The sequence below is a fragment of the Leuciscus leuciscus genome, assembly GCF_965113295.1.
Source record: "Leuciscus leuciscus genome assembly, chromosome: 10".
Taxonomy (NCBI): domain Eukaryota; kingdom Metazoa; phylum Chordata; class Actinopteri; order Cypriniformes; family Leuciscidae; genus Leuciscus; species Leuciscus leuciscus.
The window spans coordinates 12275863-12285350 of NC_138734.1; the positions used below are offsets into that span (position 1 = coordinate 12275863).

Below are 9488 nucleotides of genomic sequence, written 5' to 3' on the forward strand. Positions count from 1 at the left end.
TTGCTGTCTGGGGAGGCTGCAAGTCAGATACACTTATGACTTTTAAGATTTTAAGCCACTGAATCATGCAGATTCTGGATTCTTATTCAAGTCTGATTCATTCAGGAACTAAAAAGTCAACAGCTTTTCTTTATGAGTCAATCATCGAATAATTTACATTAATGACACACCACTGCTGTGTGGAGACATAATGTTTTATTCTGCTTCAACTTAGTTTGAAACAATTGTTGTTCGTGGAGCAAAAATAAGCTCATTAGTGAGGGGAGAAACAAAGCTCTTTGCAACTTTTTACCAATTGTACTAATTGCTTGGCAAAACGAGTCACTGTTTGAGACACCTGCTGGACAAGATGCTGTGAGCAAGGATAACATGTGTAATGACACCTTTCCCAAACTAATTACAAATGTTTTCATGAAACTACAACCTTTTAAATGTAATCTGCAAATAATTGGATATACTGAAATATGAAGTGTCTGTGTAATTTGTGTTTATTTATGGATGTGTGCTTGGCAAACTTAGGCAGGGCCTGGCAAACTATTCAAATTAGAAACAATTAAATATCATTCTAATATGATACATGCATATCTATTAAAATGTATTAAAGGAATAGTTCACTTAAAAAAAAAAAATCAGTCATCATTTACTCACCCTCAAGTTGTTTCAAAACTGTATGAATTTCTTCTGTTGAACACATATGTAGATATTTTGAAGAATGTTGGTAACCAGACAGTTGATGAACACCATTTAACATTTTAATCTTATTTATTGAACTGTTGTGTAAAAGCAGTATCACACATTTGTATCCAAAAGTAGGCCTACATAATATTTTACATTTACTTTTATTTTTATCACATACCACATTTATAGTTACATAGAATTGGTGTTATGAATGACATATTTTTTTTATTTTATTTTTTTACTTTACTGTTATTGCATCTGATTAAAGTTATACATTTAATTAACACGGGTAATGACTGCTGACATATCAGAGATGTTTGAGGCACAATTTTAGGCTAAACATTTTCTTAGTAAATAAACAAATATCCCTGCTTTCCCCTACAGGCTTTACATAATATTCTCTCTGTCCTCTGTGTGTGCATAACCTGAAGTGAAGTGTTATTGTTCAGTGTTAACATATTAAAACTGAAGCACCATGTTGAGTGGCCCTATTGATGCAATAAGATCTTTTGTTTGCTCATGTTGAAGCACTCAGCAATGACATGAAACAGACAAACACTGAATGTCATGGAAATGGTATCAAATGAAGAAGATCAGATGCAGGCCAAGGCCCTGATCACAGACGATCATTGTTATATAATAGTACTTCACACCACAGTGAAGACTATTAATGTTATATGCATTAGAACACAGTCCTTATCTATACTTGTTTTTGTCTAAAGTTAATAGACATAATTAACTATTGAACCTCATGACTCTTACATTCTGTTAACAAAACATTTTAAAGTAAAATGAACTGGCCCTGTTGTTCTAAAGTAGACACATTTTCCAGAAGGCTCTATAACTCTTGGATCGGACTCAAGAGATCTGCAGTTTCCATTCAGTCGAGGAACATAATGAGGAAAGACTTTATATGGTTGGGTATGAAACAGTCTCAGGAGGCTGACATGGCTTGTTAAACAGGTAGTTCAGCATTTGAGGCACCTGTTAACTGTGGACTCACTAAATAGATGACTCACAGATCACTCCCAGAAATCAAAGAATGCCCAGACCCACCAAAGACTTATCCATAAGACTCTCCCTCCCACACTTTACATTTGTCTTACTCTCTTACACAATGAGGAACACTATATGTGAATCATTACAATAACTACCACAATGTACGAATACAAATTATTCAGATGGTGAATGAGAATGTTAATAACATCCACCCTAACTCTCATTCCTGAGAGAAGTACACTGTTAGACTTTTCTGTAATTTCTACAGTTATTTACTTTAAATCCCCCAGTATTATACTGCTATTTCTCTTTACAGTAAATAACTGTGATTCCAATTGCATCATGGGAATTTTCTGTGACGTCTAACACCACATACAGAGACTTACTGTATTTTTTAAATTTGCTGTATACTACTGTATTTGACGTAACTGCCTCTCTGGCTGGCACCATTCCACCGTGCTTTTTATTTCCTAATTTTTGCCTTACACCACGTGTCTACAACGCTATAATAGCCAGAGGCTGTCTATATTGGACACATTGAAGCGACCGGACCTTTAAATGCAAACCTGTTTATCCCTTGTAAGAACTAGTGCGAGCGCTTGGACTCGTATCGGACTACGTCTGAAATATAACGGCCGCGGCGCATCACTACACTGTCTGGGATTTGTCGTGTCGCGTCAGACAGACATCCAGTGTAGGTAATGGGGTCTGTCTTTTGTTGGATCGCGACGTTCGTGTCTGGCCCGGGGAAGAGACGGAATTCACTTCACCGAGAGAGAGATCAGCAAGCAAGGTAAAAAAAAAAAAAAAAAAACATTCTGTGTATGTTGACAGGATTGTGCCCAGTTTAACGTATGTTATAACGTTAACGTTAGCCTAACGTTACTCGTCGTCAACATGGCGGTAACGAACTTTACCATGGTAAACTGAGCTAACGTTTCATTTTACACACTTTGTTAGATTATTGAATTGTCGAGTTAAAATATGCCAACGAGCAACGCGTTTACATTAACAATAAATGTGAATAAACTAATGTGAAATTCTGTTTATATCCTAATGTTGGCCTACTGATGAGAACCTTTATAGTTTTAGCATTAGTTTGCAAACTATACCATAATAGTTTTTTTTTTTTTATGGAATTTAATATTTACTTCCATTTTTGTGTTTAAAGGCAACTGCAACAAAGCGCCAATTCGCGCCAGTGACTTAGCAAGATTCCAGAGGTAGGCCAGCCCATTTGTGATATATTTTGAGATAAGTTTGCTGAAATGATTAGCATACACTATGTGAAAATTGCTTTTGAGCCACTGGTGCAGACTAGGTAGCTAACAATATCTTATAAAATCTCTATAAAATTGGCTAACTTTATATCAAATAAGTGACCTTTGCATTATGTCTAACTTTATTACACAGCAAATGAACCAATCAGAAGATGGACCATTGTCTTTGTTCAGTCTCACCAGATTAAATGTATCCAGGTAAGCACTGCAGTAAAACTCTCACTAAGACCAAATCTAGCATTCTAAACAACTTAAGTTTATATTTTTGCATTATTTTTATATTTTATTAGCCAGCGACTCTACCATTGCAGTTCCACCTGACTAGGAAGGTCCTAATATCAGCGCACAGGTGGGTTAACTACTGTAGGAAGGAGAACGATCATCACACAGTGATTTCTTGCATGTATCTTACTGTGTATTTGTCTCAAACAGGTACTCCTTCACTGCAGACAAGCTGAAATGGGCTAAAATCATCTATTTCAGTCGTTCAACTTCTTTCTATGCATCTCAGCATTTTTGGACAGAATTTAGGATTTGTAAGTATTAAAATTTAATCTGGCATAATTTAATTTAGTTCTTTTGTATGCTATTTATTGACAAAAGCTGTTTACAAATATATATTAAGTTTTTGTGAAAATAATAATAAAAATTAACAAAAAAGGAGGTTAAAAATAATGTGACACTAATATTCTCTCTCTCTCTCTCTCTCTCTCTCTCTCTCTCTCTCTCTCTCATATAGTTTTGGAACCGGGATCTCCTCTGAAGGACTGAGTACATTTGTGTTTGTGGGCACGCATGCAGACCAGGGAACACTCTGATGTTGTCAATCAAGTTCTGAACAGGAACCAATCTTTGGAGAAGTTCATTTATTCACAAAGGTGGACAAAAACATTGTGTTGGCTTTTTAAAGATTATTTTGATGATGACTTTTACTCCTATGCTGTAGAAAAGATGGAGTAGACAGTCAGACATTGATAATAATAATAAATGTTTCTTGAGCATCAAAGAGACTTCTTTCAAAAACATTACGCCACTTAAATACTTCTTTTGGCCACCAGTGTACATGAATCCAACACATTTTTGGAAATAAGTGAAATTATTTTTAAGGTGGGGTTATGTGTCTTGTATTGTGAAAAGAACTGTGTTTTGTCCTGTTTTGGACATTTCCTTTTTGAATGCTTAATGTATTTATATTCTGCAGTTTTATGAATGTAATGGTTGATATTTCATTATAATACTTGTATAAGCTAAACAACCAATGACTCTACATTCATTTAGTCAAATGCTAATGTTTTGTTTATGATTTTATGTATGTTTTCAAAAATGTTTGCAGTGAAGGACAGCACATAATGTGTTAATTTAACACGTTTACACCTCTTTGTGCTAACCTCTCTGACATATTTACTTTGTTAAAATCATTAACACAATGAATGAGTTAAAATTAACACAAAAAATGTTGTCTCTAAACTTACCCATTAATGTGTAAAAATTTCACACATCATTTCCAGCATTGGCATGTTTATTTTGTGATATATATGAAATGTTTTAAATAAAAAAATGGTATTTTGTGATAACTTTGTCTAATTGGTTTGTATGAAAGTAGTACTTATGTAGGATAAAAATAAAATTAATCATATATCAAAATTATCAAATCTAATTTATATTTAGTACAAATAAAAATAATTACAGTAGTGTACTGATTAGCTTAGTTTTTACAGTAATGCACTGTACTGATTAGCTTCGTTTTTACAGTAATGCACTGTATTACACAAAACTGAAATACGGTTTGGTACTGTAACTCTTAATTACAGTAACTTACTGGCAACAGTGTTGCCAGTAAGTTACTGTAAAAAACCCTTGAAAAGTCTAACAGTGTAGCAATGTCTAATTTGTGAACAAATGTTTCTGTTAAGTCAGATATTTTTAGTTGGTCTAGAATCCAAAACCAGTGTAAATGATTTGTTCTGATCCAGTTGTGGAAACATAGGAGGGGTTCCCTGTCGAGGGTCGTCAATAACGTCAATAACGGTCATCAATAACGCTGCGTCAATAATGCTTTGGGAACGCTCCGCATGATTATGTCTGAAGCACATGTGTCAACTAGTCCATTGGCGAGAGTGAACGTCACGGGTGGGTGACGTCACGACCAGAAAAGAATGAAAGCACATCTGGAATAACCGTCGTTAGCTTCTGTGCCTCAGCAAGCGCTCTGTGTTCTTACTGTCTATCTTATGTATCGTTGTCTGTCCAGAAATAGTACAGCTCCAATACAGAAATCATGGCGAACAAATAACAAACATTCAGATCGTGTGTTTCTCCCTGCCCTCTTTTCCTTACAGGTTGGGATACACACGAGTTTAGGTGTTCAGGTGAGCGTTCTCTGCGGTTCGGGCCCCTCTGCTACCAACGCAACACAGAAGCTCAGATTGTGGGGTTCGCAAATGGATCTCACGGAGGGGTTTGAGATGGGCCCCACCCTTTCTCAGCCTTTACCCGTGAGTTCCAGTGCTCTCTCTCCGGGATCGTAAGCCCGCACTGCAGCTTCTTCCGCCCTGGAGAAGAGCCAGATGATTCAGCCATCTAGTCTGAGGAAGTGGATGTGCTGAACATCGAAACGGGGGAAGAGGATTCGCCATCAGAATCCTTCTCTCTTCGGGCCACCAAAGAGACTGCTCGCGTCATCGGGCGGTCTATGGTAGCCTCGGTGGAAGAAGCTGCAGTGCATGGATCTCACGGGTAAAGGCTGAGAAAGGGCGGGGCCCGTCTCAAACCCCTCCGTGAGATCCATTCTCGCTCATATGAAAAAGTTTGGGTTGAGACTGAATGCCAAGAAAAGTGTTATCGCGCTATCGTCTGCTCGTGTCGCCACAATCCTCTCGGTCTTGAAGGAGATAAAGCTAGGCCAGTCACTCACTGTAAAACATTTTTAGAGACTGTTGGGTCTGATGGCAGCTGCGTCCAACGTGATACCTTTTGGCCTGCTGTACATGAGGCCCCTGCAGTGGTGACTCAAGACCAAGGGGTTTTCATCGAGGGGAAACCCACTTCGTATGATCAAGAGAATAAGTATATTGCTAGTAGCACTGTACTGGCCAAGGGACCTTCTATCTCAGGCGGGAGGAGTGATTCTCCATCCCCAACCAGAAATATGGAACCTGTGGGTTTGGCGTCTGAGGGGGCCCAATTCATAGAATCTGGTCTCTAAGCCGAGGTTGTAGAGACCATACTTAACTCCAGAGCTCCGTCCATTAAGAAACTATACGCCCTGAAGTGGAAAGTTTTTACTTCTTGGTGTACAATGCAACATTGGGATCCAGTTAATTACTAGAGTTCCTTCAGGATCATTTTTCTGCAGGGTTATCTCCCTCCACACTAAAGGTGTATGTAGCGGCAATAACGTCTTACCATGTCCCCTTGGGAGGGGGGGGGGGGGGGGGGGGGGTTATCTGTTGGGAGAGACCCTTTGACAACACATTTCCTTCGTGGCACTTTGAGGCTGAGGCCTGCAGTTCACACCAGAGTTCCAGCTTGGGACTTGGCGTTGGTCTTAGACCGTTTATCTATGGCTCTCCTCAAGCCTCTTGACTTGGTCTCAGAGAAGTTTCTGGCCCTAAAACTGTGTTCCTTCTGGCCATTTCTTCACTAAAAAGAGTAGGAGATCTTCAGGCCCTGTTGGTATTCCCCACGTGCCTTTGCACCAGGGATGGTCAAAGCTTTCCTTTACCCTAAGCCTGGCTATGTTCCGAAAGTCCCGAACAACGTACCACAGCGTATCGCTCTGCAGGCATTCTGTTCTCTTCTGAGTCAAGACCAGGAAAAGCTGAACCTTGTTTGTCCAGTCAGAGCATTGGATACTTATGTTCAGAGCAGCCCTGTGGAGGAAGTCTGATCAGCTGTTTGTCTGTTTTGGGTCACCTAAGAAAGGGCTCCCTGCATCTAAATAGACTGTTAGCAAGTGGATAGTTGAAGCTATCTCTCTTGCCTATGAAGCTTCTGGCCAACCATTACCTTTGGCCAATAGAGCTCATTCCACTAGGAGTAAGGCGGCCTCCAATGCCTTAATATCTGGGGTCTCCCTTCAAGAAGTTTGCTATGCGGCGGGCTGGTTCTTGCCGCTCACGTTCGTCAGGTTTTATGACTTAGACTTGGGTGCCCCTGGATCACAAGTACTTATGTCATAGCTGCTCTCAGTAGTATTCCTACGAAAGGTATATGTATTGTTCCCAAAGCGTCATTGAAGCAGCGCAAGTTAGAGGTCTCGACAAAGCCTGACACACTGAGTCCATTCGGACCGGGCTCGGACCTTATTTTTTTTTTACAGATTCGGGCTCATTTAGCTTCTCTCCTTTCACCGTGCCCATAATATACACGCAGAGCACAAGCTACTGTATGAAATATTGTTATATTGATAATATTATAAATATGCTACGCAATACGCAATTACGTGAGTAACGTGACGTGTGCAGTGCATTAGGTGACAGTTGACCATGCAGAGCATCAGGGAGAAGTTGGAGCGTGGGGAGTTACTAAAAGTTCCCAATGCTTCGAGAAAAGCTGCATTTTGAAAGAGTTTTGATTTGATTACCACAACAAACAATGAGCCTGAAGCCAACAGTGGATGCTATTCTTTTTCTTCACAACACTCGCGAATAAACATTGAATGATGACCAACGTACATGTAGCCTACTCAGTTCAACGGATTTTTTTTTTATTTATTATCTTTTTATTATTATTTAACATTAGCCAGTTGGCGAAGAGTTCTTTGAAACGTTGTTCTTCAGTAAAGTTACTTAACATCAAAAAAGGTAGGCCGTAAATCTTTATATCACATTTGGCTATATAATATTCTCTACTGCATGCTTATGCTTCTCTGTAATGGACAGTCTGTATTAATATTTGTGGGCATGTTTGTCGGTGGTGGTAGTTATGTTTGAGGCCTATAATAAAAGTTTATCTCTTAGTAGCGCGTGTGTGTGCGTGTAGCAGAGACAGCGCGCATCAGAGAGCGCGCTTCAGAGAGAGCTTAAACTGATATTGATGTTGGTTTCGGGTTGGGTCGGGTTCGGGCTCAAAAATTACAGACGTTGTTGGGCCAGGGCCGGGTTAGGGCTTGAACACCATGGGCCAGGGCCGGGGTTAGGGCTGGATTTTTTGGCCTGTGCAGGGCTCTAGCGCAAGTTCCCTCAAAAAGGCGTCACTTTGCCATACTTTCTGCATCCCTGTGATCGACTTGCTTCGGCTAAAGCTAACGTTGATTATTCCGGATGTGCTTTTATCCTTTCCTGGTCATGACGTCACCTGCCCGCGACGTTCACTCTCGCCATTGGACAAGCTGACACATGTGCTTCAGACGCAATCACGCGGGGCATTCCCAAAGCGTCATTGATGCAGCGTCTCGTTCCCTTCTCAGGAACTAGGGTTACAGTCGTAACCTAAGATGTTTTTCCTTTTATGATTCTTTTGCATCTCTTTTGAAAGACTAAAAGCTTCAGAGCCCATTCATTGTAACTGCATGGAGAATAGCAACAAGCACAATTATCTGAATTTCTCCTTTGGTGTTCCTTGGAATAAAGTAAGTCTTGCAAGTTTGGAACAAATTGATTGCTTGTTCGGAGTAAATTATATCAGAATGATCATTTTGGGGTGAATTATCCCTTTAAGCATATCAATTAAAACAAATTCATATTTAAATGTTTTGTGGCTGCTGTAGGCACTGTTTCAGGAGCAGAAACTAGAAGCAATAAATGATTCAGACAAGTTTTTTAATGCATCAAAACTCTTGCCGACCAGAAGCAAGTGTGCAAGGTCAAAGAGAGACAGAGCAGATATCAGTATCAAGGAACAGAGTAAAGTTGCACCAGTCGAGCAGTTCATCTTTCAGCAGTGTATAAGTGCCATCCAACCCCAATCAAGTGCCTGTATGGAACTCGTAAACAGAACCATCTGATCCCAAATATGGAGTTTGTCGAAAAGCACAGTAGTGACCCACTTACAATGTGGGACAATAGTTTGTGGTCTGAGGATTGCACTGTTTAGCCAGAATTCAAAAGTAATTGGTTGTGATATCATGCTGTGAGTCTTTTCATCAGCACAGACTGGGCAGCTTGTTAAAATAACGGATGGTGGAAAAATACAGGAAATACTTAGAGGAATTTTTAGGCAAGAACGCTAAATTATTATGTGAATGACTACATTCTGGGTCAAATAAAACCTGGCTCAAAATATAATTCAAATTAATATTTTCTGTTTTTAGTTTCTGTAATTAGTTTTAGGGTTAGGAGACAGAATATAAAGTTTGTACAGAATAAAAATCATTATATCTAGGAAGCCAAACATAGGTTAGACCTATATAATAAATAGTAAAAGGACTAAACAATACAATTTTTTTTTTTTAAACGGCAATTACCAAGCCCAATAAAGACAACACAAGAATAAACATTCAGAGACTCAGCAGTAGGTACTAGCAATACTTCAGGAAGAGCATTAGACCATAAACAAATTCAACAGAAACTAGGTGAAAAAAAAAGCTTA

The 9488-nt window shown here is 39.2% G+C and overlaps 1 long non-coding RNA gene across 2 annotated transcripts; it reads left to right on the forward strand.

Moving 5' to 3' along the window:
- Nucleotides 1-2357: 2357 nt before the first annotated feature.
- On the forward strand, nucleotides 2358-4305 carry LOC309507389. 2 transcript variants are annotated; one of them, XR_014209135.1, is made up of 6 exons: nucleotides 2358-2470; nucleotides 2849-2900; nucleotides 3091-3155; nucleotides 3248-3306; nucleotides 3390-3493; nucleotides 3697-4305. It is a non-coding gene; the product is annotated as an uncharacterized lncRNA (long non-coding RNA). The 2 variants fall into 2 exon arrangements; XR_014209136.1 differs by having other exon boundaries at nucleotides 2382-2900.
- Nucleotides 4306-9488: the final 5183 nt, after the last annotated feature.